Source organism: Lepus europaeus, chromosome 1 (genome assembly GCF_033115175.1).
Source record: "Lepus europaeus isolate LE1 chromosome 1, mLepTim1.pri, whole genome shotgun sequence".
NCBI classification, from domain to species: Eukaryota; Metazoa; Chordata; class Mammalia; order Lagomorpha; family Leporidae; genus Lepus; species Lepus europaeus.
Genome location: NC_084827.1, coordinates 32,234,165 through 32,246,210, shown reverse-complemented (window position 1 = coordinate 32,246,210; position 12,046 = coordinate 32,234,165). Strand labels below are relative to the sequence as shown.

Sequence of the window (12,046 nt, the reverse complement as noted above, 5' to 3'; positions counted from 1 at the left end):
CAAGCCTGAAACCTGAAGAATCAGTTAGCCAGGAAATGCAGAGAAGGTAAACAGAACATCAGACAACTCGTGTCTGTAAACCCATTGTGTAAGGAAAGATTTTTAATTACAGTGCTGGAACTGATTTCCCTCTGTGTTTTTCGTGATTCTGGCTGAGTGTGGAAAACCTTGCTTCTTTCCACATGTACTTGTAGCTAAAAGAGACAAGTGGGCCCTTAAATATTTTTTGATCTAAGTAAACACTGGATATGAAAATAGAATTACAGAAATGTTGCCTCAACAGCCTTAAGAAATAGGCAAGAATGAGGCTTCTTCACTCTGAGAGAAAGTAAGAATAAGTGTTAGAAAACCATTCTTGGCACCAGCACTGTGGCGCAGTAGGTTAATCCTCCGCCTGCAACACTGGCATCCCATATGGGTGCCAGTTCTAGTCCCGGCTGCCCCTCTTCCAATCCAGCTATGTGCTATGGCCTGGGAAGGCAGTGGAAGATGGCCCAAGTGCTTGGGCCCCTGCACCCACATGGGAGACCAGGAAGAAGCACCTGGCTCCTGGCTTTGGATTGGCGCAGCTCTGGCCATTGTGGCCATGTGGGGAGTGAACCAACGGAAGGAAGACCCTTCTCTCTGTCTCTCCCTCTCACTGTCTGTAACTCTACCTCTCAAATAAATAAATAAAATCTTAAACCATTCTTCCATTCTTTTTATGTGTGGGCAGCGTTCTAATTTCTCAATGTGTTTCAAAGTTACTTTATGAATGTACCACAATTTTAGTCAACATTATTCTGAGGTTTTCAGGGGGAACTTGAAAGGATTAGCTAAGGGAGAAGTAAACATGGAACCTTGTGAAAAAGAAAATGGGTAACGATGATGAGTAGAAACTCAGATATGTGGCAAATATTTGTATCTAGAAATAGATTTTACAATAACAAATTCTTAATTTGGTAACTGTATTTTCACAAAAACAAAAGCAAGAAGAATTACAGTGGTGTTGGGAAATTGGGTAGCAGGTTTTTTTTTTTTTTTTTTGAAGAGTAAGTAGGTTCATCAATATCTTTTACTATATATCAATACAAATTTGAAGATTTTTATTATTGTAAAGTACATATAGCAAATTTGTTGCTTTAACTGTTTTTATGTGCATAGTTCCATGATACTAAACAAATTCATAATTAGAGTGGGCACGGTGGATTAAGCTGCTGTTTGGGATACCCACATCCCATGTTGGGGTGCCTGGTTGAGTTACAACTTTGCTTCTGATTCCAGCCTCCTGCTAATGGGCACCTTGGAAACAGCAGATGATGGCTCAGGTGCTGGAGTCCCTGCCACCCATGTAGGAGACCTGGATGGAGTATCAGGCCCCAGCTAAATTGTAGGCATTTAGAGAGAGAACCCAAAGTGAAAGATCTCTCTCCCTATCTCTCTACCTTTCAAATAAATAAACAAACATTTAAAAAATCCATAATCTTGTACAACTGTCACCACTATCCATATCCTTAACTCCTGATATCTTGTAAAATTGAAACTGTGATTCTATTGAATAATAATTCCCCATTCTTTTCTTCCCATTAACTCCACTTTTTCTGCTTTCTGTCTCTGTGATTCATTTTTATTTGAGAAGCAGATATGTTGGATAAGATATAAAGATAGAGATGATAGAGAAAGAGAGGGAGGGAGGCACATACACACACACATGCACACACACACAGTGCTCCCATCTGTTGGCACTCTCCAAATGCTCATGACAGCTGGGGCTAGGCTGAAATTAAAGCTGGAATCTGGGAATTCAATCCAGGTTTCCAGGGACCCAATTACTTAACCATCAAGCTGGAGGCAGGTATTGAGCTCAGGTACTCTGATATGGGTCAAGGATGTCTTAACTGGCATCTTATCGATTAAGCTAAAACCCACCTATTTTTATGATTTTGATTTATCTAATTACCTTATTTAAGTGGAATCGTGCAGTATTTGGCCTTCTGTGACTTATTTTAGTTAGCATAATGTCCTCAAGTTCCATGCATGTTGTTGTAGATGGCAGCATTGCCCTTCTATTTTTATGTCCAAATAATATTCCATTATATGTATAAATTGCATTTTGCTTATCCTTTCATCTGTTGGTGGACACTTGGGTTGCTTCCTCATTTTATCTTTTGTGGCTAATGCTGCTGTGAATGTGGGTGTACAACATTTCTTTGAGACCTTGTTTTGAATTCTTTTAAGCATATATCCAGAAGTAAAATTGCTGCATCATATATGGTAACTATTTAAAATGTGTTAGGAACCAGTATTTGTTCATTTTTATCCCCCAAACATTGAGAATTTTGTAGATGAATGTACAGGACAGATAATTCACACAAAGGGAAATACAATTAGTAAAGTGAGCACAAAAATGCTTATTGTAAATCACTATCAGATTTTGCTTGAACCTATGACATACAGATATCATTTTGTAATTACTAAGGTCATCCTCTCTTCCTTTATGAAAGAGAATATTTTGGCAAAACTGCAGTAAAATTTGTACACTTTTATTTATAAAAGAATCAAGGAAGCTCATTCAGTGCTGTTGAAGAAAATTGGGAGAGCCCTCTGGGGAAAAAGGAAAATGTAGGAAAAGCCAAAATAAAACAAAACAAAAAACCCCCAAAAACAAAAAACAAAAAAACAAATTGCTGAAACCCTTTGGCCCAATAATTCTATCTGTAGTAATCTATTCCAAGGAAATATATATGCGTGTGATGTAGAAACACTTGTTTCCTCTTATAGCAGAGAGTTGGAGAATAACCCTATTGTGCATGGAAATGGTAGTTATGTAAGTGATGCTACATCAACATGGCAGCATCTCGTAGTCATTATCATGAAAAACAAAGAGTGAATACTTGAGAATAGAGAGTCCTTCAGAAATCCATGGAAATAGAATTGGAAGATACATTTATTTTGCTGAAAACGTTTTGAAATCGATGCATAATTTTTTTCACAACATGTGTTTTCCATGAGCTCTTAGAAGCCTCCTTGTACACTTCAGGTATAATGATAAATAGAATAAAGCCCACAATATGATTTCAAGGATAAGTTTGTGTGAATGCCAACAGAAAACAAGCTAATTCTTTTAAATGAGAGTTTACAGAATTTTAAAATTTATTGAAATGCTGAATGTAACGTTGACTTTCCCACAAATATATGGGGAAAAAAAATCTAATTCCTACTGTTGTGAAACCATCTAAAAGCATCATGGCATTGAATCTCCAGGATGTGGAGATTCCCGTCCCTGATGTGGGCGGGCTGAAGGGAGGAGTCCGAATGTCTATTTGGCTTTTTCCCTGCACTCTCAGTCATACACTTCAGCTCTAATGACGCCTGCACTACAGAGGGCAGTTCTCACAGGATTTGAGCCTATTAGTGCAGCCTTGTCATTGGCCAGCTTGCTGAAATCTAGCTGAACCTTCATTTCTACAACTTAGGCGTGTGATGGGTGAGGGGGTAGTAGGCATAATTCATGAGGCTTTTTTTCTACTGAGGCTTTTTAAAAGTAGCTTTATGCAAAGTATTTATCCTGTGAAATAATTAGATGCCAAAACAACAAGATATGTGTATTTACTGAATCTCAGACTGATGAAAAAATTAGATGTAAATGCTCCACTTCAAGGAAGGCATTGGTTAAAGCCTCTGTGTTTTATATCTATAAAGGTATGGGAAGAGAATAAATTGAATTAGGAATGTAGATGGCAGGTCTGAATCCACAGATAGGCAAAGATGGAGGATTACACTTAAGTGGGCACTACAGGATGGCATGGACATTGCTGTGACTTTCTGGCTATTGCTGTGCCAAAAAAGGAAATAAACAATGGTTATAAACAAGTTATCACCTAGCAAATGAATATGTAGGACAAAGCTTAACAATCTAAGCTTGTTTTCAGATTATATTTCAGATTTATCCTCAATCAAAAGGGTAACTTGTTTGTCACTGATGTGATGGTGTGTTTATTCAGCTTGGGATACCGTAACAAAAATACCATAGACTGGGTGGCTCATAAAACAGGAATGTGTTACTCATTGTTATGGAACTTGGGAAGTCTAAGACCTAGGGACCAGTTGATTTGATTACCTAGTCAGAAGGGCTCTCTTGGCTTACGGAGGCCATCTTCTGTGTCTTCTCTTAATGGAAGAGTGGAGAGAAGAGGCAAGCCCTCTGATGTTTCTTCAAATAAGGTCACTCAACCTGTCTCAAAGGGCCCTTCCTCATGACCACATCCAATTCTATTTGCCCTAAAGGCCCCAAATAACATCATGTTAGAGGTTAGGGCTAAAACATACCAAGGCGGTAATCTTACCAACAAGGACCTTATCTTACACTTTCTCAACCCCTAAGCAGAGAGTTCATTTTTGCTGTAGCACATTCACTGTCATGAATTTAAGTCCATATTGTTTGATTAAAGGTGATAGCTTGTTAATCTTTTCATCCTTGTGGTATGAAATTCAATCCCACTTTCATAATAATGTTTGAAGTGTATTTCAGTGAGTTAGCCTTCTAGCAGTAGAATGTTAAGCAGCCATGAGAATTCAGTTCTTGTGTTTGTTTCTTCCTTTTCTAGAACACTAATATTTTCAATATATGCTGAAAGTTCTAGGATATAATAAATGTGTGTGGTTTGCTCAAAAGATATGATTAGTGTAGTTTATCATGGGTGAATTACATTTAGGTTCCTGGTAGGAAAAAAGTGAATGCTTATATTTATCTACTCTGTATGTCAAACATTGGATGGATTTCAGGATGAGCAATGGTACATCCTGAACTTGGCTTGCACTTTTTGTGACCAACCCAGTCTGTCTATTCTGTGCCAAAAAAGCAAAAATGAGTTAGTTCTGTTATTCTGGTTGGAATTATTATTGCCTTAGTCCTTTCTGTAGACAAATATTGGAGCACAAAAATGCAAAAAGCTTTCTCCTATTTTTTAATATATTTCAAGAGAAAGTTAAGAAGAAATGTCTTAGTTTTGACTTGTGGAGACTTTCATTAATACGTACTGATATTTTAAAGTACTGAATTGTTTTTAAAGCATACTGTTATGGGGTATTGTTTTATAGATAGAAAAATATCTCAAAGTCAGAGATAACTGGAAATAGAGAGTTTTCTTTTTTGGGATTCTTTGTTTTTGTTTTTATATTTTACTCTGTTGTCTTTTGAAGTCCTAGGCAGAATTAAACTGGAAAGAAATGTGGGTGATAAGGTTCTTTTTACAGGTGATGATTTTATGTGAATTATAAAACACAGTTGCAATTCTTCCTGGATTTTGTCCAGGAAAAAGTTAAAAATTGTTCAGAGTGAAGCTTTTGTGCACATTTACCTTTTTTTCCTTCTATTGGTGGATCATGGAGATAGATTTCTTATGTTTACATTTCTTATTTTATTTTATTTTTTTTTTATAAAATAATCCCATCTGCTGCCTTCTCGGTTTATTATCTCCTCTAGAAGTATTTGTTTACTTGTTTCTTTGAGCAAAGCTGGATTTAAAAAAATAAAAATAAAAAACATACACTGGAGGCTGGCACTCTGGTGTAGTGGATAAGGCCAATGCCTGCCGTGTCAGCATCCTATATGGGTGCCAGTGTGAGTCCTGGCTGCTCCACTTCCAATCCAGCTCCCTGCTGATGTGCCTGGGAGAGCAGTGGAGGGTGGCCCAGGTGTTTAGGCCTCTGCACCCATGTGGGAGACCAGGAAGAAGCTCCTGGCTTTGGCCTGGCCCAACCCTAGCCATTGCAGCCATTTGGGGAGTTAGCCAACATAAGGAGGAGATTCTCTCTCTCTCTCTTTGCCTCTGCCTCTCTGTAACTCTGCCTTTCAATTAAGTAAATAAATAAATCTTTAAAAAATACAGTAACTTGGAAAATACCTGTGATGTTATTATCCTCTAATTTCCCCTTCACCTAGAGATTATAATTTGATGCAGTTATGTCATTCATAGCAATCCCCAACAGGTTTGATTGATATTAATCTGCTTCAGTGTCCTTGTGTAAGATAAAAGGTATAGTAGTTTTTAGAACATTAAATCACTCTTTAGGGAGGAGGTTAGATTTCCTATTTCTTCAATAATTGTTTTACGTATAAAAGCATGTGACATGCACTTAAAGTTTTTTATCTTTTGCTGTCTTTTTCAATACAATATTTTATTAAGCTGCAAAAAATTAGTCCCTTTTTCTGTTGAAGACTAACATTTACAGGACAATGTACTTGGGAAAGATTTTTTCTCTTTCATGAACCACCTTTTCAACTTACTAGTAAATAAAAATGTGTGTTTCCATTTGGTTAATGCTTTCTTAAAAAAAAATTTAAGAAGAAATGTGATGTAATTATCAAAAGCAAAAAACATTAATGAATTATCAAGGTAATTAAAGAAATGACTTCCCTATAGGCTTCTGCCAGGGGCTGTCAGGAAAGTCTCAGAAGAATTTGCTTTTTTCACAACTATTTAATTAGCTTGAGAAAAGTCCCAAATGTACCCTTCCTACAAACATGCTCCAGGAAAAGTGGTGACTCCGATGTGTCCACTGGTGTCTTGACAGCAGCCAGACTAAAGTGGTGGTGTTTGCGGATAGAACTTTCTATCACATTAATTTTAGCAGAATTTTCAATATAAGGTATATAGTTTTGTTATGAATTTTGACAAAATGCCCCCTAAAATCAGTCCCCATGTTTGTTGCTTCCTAAGCTTTTACAACAAATATGTTACTGCTTCTCTCCATGTGGTAATACATTTGCTGACCTGAGCTGCCTTAGGGAAAAGCTTTCTCTCAATACCGTTTGATCCTCAGAGATGTGTCTATGGGAGAGGTCCTTCACCTGTGTCAAAGAACTAAATTAACAACAGTTTAATGATCTTAATTGGTTTTATTTTCCACTGTCAGCACTTCATTCCATAGAATGTAGTAAGTGTTCTGATGAGCCCAGCAGAAGAGGTTGGTTTTAGAAACAGAAAACAGCTGAAGAAAGCAGGGAGGGAAAAAAAAAATAAACCCTGAAAACTAAAAGCAGATTGGTCATTTGAAATTTACTCTCCCTGTAAGGAGGGGACAGGGAGACAGGGCAATAGAAAAATAACTGATTGGTTAACATCAGGTTACTTCAGGTTACTTCTTCTGTATAAGGATTCATATTATCAAGCAAATGAAATTGGCCTGTTTGGAAAATTGGGTTTTTCTCTCTAATCCTGATTTCCTCAAAGTTCAGATAAACATCTTGGTGACGAGGAACTTTAGTGTTGAGTGGCTCCGTTTTGATTTTCAGCCTGATTTGTTTGGGCCTTGTTCAGGAGCTTAGTCCAGAACAATGGTGTCCTGTTGTTTTTTGTTGAACACCTGAAAAAGTCTTAAGGGTTTCCCAGCAAGTAAGTGCCATGGACCAGTGGACCAGGAGTCAGTGGATTCCTGCTGTGTTCTCTATACTATGTTGAAAAAAAAAACTTAATTCATGCTCATTAAAACTAAGCAAAAAAAAAAAAAAAAAAAAACCACATCTTGACCTTGTGGATTTTTTTTTTTCCTTTCCTGTATCCCTTAAATGGACTAATGTTTATTGAGGACACTGCCTGAAATTCTGCAGTCAGTTGAACAGTGAAGTCATTTAAGTCTTGGAGTAACCCTGGGAGGTAGAGCTATTCTGCTTACAATATAGGAAACCCAGACTCAGTGAGTGAATGTTTGCCAAGATGCCATAGCTGGTTGAGAATAGAACTTGGTGATTTGAGGGCTTTTTTATTCAAGTCTGGTATGGTATACTTTTTTCTATACTAGTTCATTCTTCATTTTATGTTTTACTCAGAACAGGCTGTGAGTATGCAGCAAGAAAGGAAGAAATTCTGCCTCAAGTCTATGTTTTTATTTTTGTGTCTGTCGAGGTTATTAGGATCTCCACCACAGGTCACCATTGTTTTGCCCTCGGAACACAGCGGTAGCTTTCTGATTGTATGCTCTTTCCCTCATAGTAGCTAGCCATCTTTCTGAAATGTGATTTGGATCATGTCTCCTTCTGCTTAAAGATTTTCAGTGATTTTCCAGTGTACTTGGGATAAAATCCAAAGACTTATTTTGGTCTGTAGGACCAGCATCTCTCGCTTCTGTTTGTCTCTCCTTCCTTGGCTTAGCATCCTATGGCCATGCCTCCTGCAACGTCCTAGGCTCTTCTTCAGGGCCTTAGCACTTGCACTTTCTCTGCAGTTCTGCAAGGTCTTTCTGATTACCTCTGACTTCAGCTATCAGCCCAGAGAAACACAATTGCCACCTCCCAGCCTGTGTCCTTCTGTTTTTATTCATGTGCTTTCTTTCTCAATATTTCTAATTGTCTTTATATTCAATTATTAATGATAACATTTAACAAACCCTTCCAATGTGTCAATCATCTGTCTTTAATCCTATTTGTAAATGAGGAAGTAAAATACCTACATTACAGCAAGTTGTGAACTAAGGTTTAAAATCGGGTTTCCTGCAAAAGAGTAGACTCTGGGAGGGCAGCGGCCATGTCTGCATATTATGATGTCCCTGGGGTCTGGCACATAGTAGGCCCTCTACAAATGTGTTGAACAAATGAACCCACAGCACTGACTTGCTTTTTGTAGTAGATTTATTGAAATATAATTCACAAAGAGTAAGATCTACTCTTACATCTACCTATCTATCTATCTTATTACATTTGATCTTAGCCAAAAGGTCGAGAAGCAATATATATATTCTTATATATAGCTCACAAAGAGTGAAATGGCAATTCAGTGGTTTTTAGCATATTCCCAGAGTTGTGCAACCGTCATCACTATCTAATTTTAGAACATTTTCATCACCCCAAACAGAAACCCTATACCGATTAGCAATTCCTTCCCATTTTCCCCTCCCTGGAAACCACTAATCTGCTCTCTGTCTCTGTGGGTATGCTTATTCTGGTAATTTTGTGTAAATGGAATTACACAAGACATGGCCTTTTGTGACTGGCTTCTTACATTTAGCAGTGTTTGCAAAGTCCCTCTATGCTGTAGCATGTATCAGAACTCTATTGCTTTTTATTACTCAATTATATTATATGAATGTGTCACATTTTATTATTCTGTTCATCAGTTGGTGGACATTTGGGTAATTTTTACTTTTTGTTTATGAACAATTCTGTGAACACTTTGTACAAATTTTTGCATGGACATATATTTTTAATTTTTTATGCATGTGTGCCTAGTAGTGGAATTGCAGAATCATGTGGTAACTATCAAGGTTTCTCAACACATTTTTGAAAACTGGAATGAAAAGATAAATTTATTTTGGAGCAGGAATTTTTGAAATTCATGTATGGCTTTTTCATAATATGTATTTTTCATGAACTTTTTGAAGTACTCTCATATTTTTAACATTTTGAAGAACTACTGGGCTATTTTCCAGTGTGGTACAGTGATTACAAAAACCAGAGCTGGCCAGTACTTACAGCAGTAAGAACAGATTTTATTCAGGGCTCCTGTACTTGGGGAAAAGAGACCCAGTATAGAACTGGCCTCAATTTTGAATAAGGAAGAGTAGGGATTTATAATCAAGGCTAGCCAGGGTGATCGGATGTCACCTGAGGAATGGTTGGGGATGAGATGTGAGGGATGAGGTTAGGTGAGGGGTTGTGGCTAAATTGACTTCACAGAATTCTTGCTGAAACTGGGCAGTGCAAAGATGGACACAGGTCCAAAAGTCAAGGCCTGCTTGGGAAGGGGATTCTGAGGAGCTTGGCTAAAGTTCAGCTAAGGAGACATTCTTTGCCTTGTCCCAGACAGAAAGTTCACATGTTTCTTTCCAGTGCTTTTCCTCTACTGTGTTAACAAGAAAACTTCACTTAAATTCTACAGAAGTTCATTTCATTTGGCACCCAGCATATACTGTTTTCATAGTGTTGGCTGAGCTGGGATATAATCTATGGAGTATTTTTTTAAAGTTTTATTTGTTTATTTGAAAGGCAGAGTTACAGAGAGAGAAAAGGGGAAAGAGAGAGAGAGAGAGAGAGATCTTCTCCATCCACCGGCACACTCCCCAAATGACCACAATGACCAGTGCTGGGCCAGGTTGAAGCCAGGAGGCAAGAACTTCCTCCGGATCTCCCACATGGATGCAGGAGCCCAGGCACTTGGGCCATTCTCTACTGCTTTCCCTAGGCGCATTAGCAGGGAGCTGGATCAGAAGTAGAACAGCCAGGACTCAAATCCGCTCCCATATGGGATGCTAGTGCTGCACATCATTGCTTAGCCTGCTGTGCCATGGAGTATTTTTTAAAGCTTGAAAAATTTCTTCCATTTTTTTCCATAGTTATATATTAGTAGTCCCCCCCCCCCCCCTTTAAAAGATCTCTATGGGAATATTTGGCAAGCTGTAGTTTTGGTATCTTTGGAAATCTTATTTATGCTATTAAGAGTGAAAAGCAATTCATTTATTACTGTGGAGTAGGACACTGGTCTCATTTAGGTAAATTGCTATTCTCCCCATAAGAGCATATTTTAAATAATGAATTGGGAATTTTTCCTCTCCTTTTCCCCTTTTTACTATTCTTTCCTGTTAGAAGCATTTTGTTTCCATGCCTCAGGGTTGGTAGTGGCTCAGATGTATTACCAATGCCAACTCACTGAAACATAGTGTTTTTTTTTTTTTTTTTTTTTTTTTTTTAACAAACTAACCAGCAATTGCTAAAAATGTTAACTTTTTCACTGTTTCATCCTGTATCTTTTTCTACTTTGCCACCACCTGTCTGTTATATGTCACATTTCTACAGTTAATGCAAATTCAAGTTTATTTTGAGAACTTAGCGGTACTCCTGAATATGATAGTCTTAGAAAGTTGGGAATCCAGAATTATTACTCACCGAATTAGAAAAATGAAGGCCTCCTCTGAGTGACTAAAGCCGAGCGTCCTAACCTTCAAACGGTTAAGGGCAGGGCAAGCAGCCTTTTCTATACAGTAAGCAACCAACCTGTGCCAGCTCCCTTTGTATGCGCTTTTATCACAGGAAGTGGATTCTAATGATAATTGCTTGAGCTTCATTAATATTCGTGGCACATGCCTCTTACCTTACATGGTCCTCATTCTCTGTGTATTTCACTAATGTGCCATTTTGCCATTCATTTTGGCATGAGGAACCATGATTTCGGAGGGTGTGAAGCAGAGAGCAGCTGGGGAAAGAATAAATATGCAGACCCAGTGCCAGGATTAACATACTGATGTAGATCCTCTGAGAAGGGATCTTTTGAGGCAGGTTAAAAGGAAATGCCAAGTAGAACCAAAGCAGACCTCGCACTGGCACGTGATGCCCGTCAAGGAGCTGCCTGGCGTCATTCTGCTGCATTTTGCTTTTGGATTGCCAGCTGCATCGAGCCAGCTGCTTAAGCATAGCTAAAATGAAGGAAAGGATATTCTGAATGCATATTTTATATCTGAAAATCTGCCAGTAATTTGTCAAGCTGAGAATATTCACAGTAGCATCTAGAAGAAAACCAAAACCTTAGAGTTCTAGAAGAAAACTATCTTATCCTTCCTCCCTCTGTAGAATTATTTTTAAAAGAGTGTGCCTTCCCTTCTTGGATAATTTTCAGAAGACTTGGGAAAAATAGTTTGTACTCTTTATTAATATGATTAGATACAACTGAATTTTAATTAGTAAGTTATAAAAATGAATTTGGATGGGTACAGTGTAACTATTTAAAGTTATGTGGATGTAGTTTTGCAGAAGTAACTACTGAAATTTAAACGTCATCCCATGGTACACCCTCGGAATAGGAGCTTTTTGTGCCATTTAATCCTTCTCCTCTGCTTCCAGTTCTCCCATTTTATCCTACACCTAATGTCCAGCAGTAAACAGTGTCACTTATTTTTATGTTCTTTCAGCTGATTGTTATTACAGAAGATTCATGTAACTTGTTTTTCTGTGGAGCTTTCATGTGCTTTTTAAGAGAGCTTTGGTGATGGACGTGAACCACCAGGTGCATGTGGAGTCACAGTTTGGTTTATGGGTTATCAGGCCTTCTCCACAGCTGTGCCTGGGGTCCTACTGCAG

The 12,046-nt window shown here is 38.0% G+C and overlaps 1 protein-coding gene across 4 annotated transcripts in view; it reads left to right on the top strand.

The window, feature by feature from the left end:
• ST7 (suppression of tumorigenicity 7) overlaps positions 1 to 12,046 on the top strand; it is a 300,729-nt gene that overhangs the window by 111,262 nt on the left and 177,421 nt on the right. The window lies entirely within an intron of this gene.